Genomic DNA, 374 nt, shown 5'->3' with positions numbered 1-374 from the left:
CTGGTTAGTGTGGGGTGCTCCCTTACGCACTTTCTTCTGTCTTTATTCTAGTCAAAACTCAATGAAATGAACAGCATCTCAGGTACATGTAGCAGTACTGAGACCAGATACTAAATGATGCTGGAGAGTTAGCACTCACTAGTGGCCTCATGCATCCAGTGTGAAGGAGACATCAGACTTAGAAACAGAGCATCTGTCTATCCTTTCACATTTGTCTCACCCTGTGGTAAAATTGCTCCTGAGTTCATGAAGCATGTAAGTATAACCAGGGGATCCCGAATACTGTTCTGATAAAGAAGGAGGACTTATGGGAAGAGATAGGTAGTGTTTATTTTGTAGCAATCTTTTTGTCATTTTAGCATATTTTCTAGTGG

This window comes from Castor canadensis, chromosome X, assembly GCF_047511655.1.
Source record: "Castor canadensis chromosome X, mCasCan1.hap1v2, whole genome shotgun sequence".
NCBI classification, from domain to species: domain Eukaryota; kingdom Metazoa; phylum Chordata; class Mammalia; order Rodentia; family Castoridae; genus Castor; species Castor canadensis.
The sequence above is the reverse complement of the archived record's forward strand: the minus strand, read 5'-3'. Positions refer to the sequence as shown.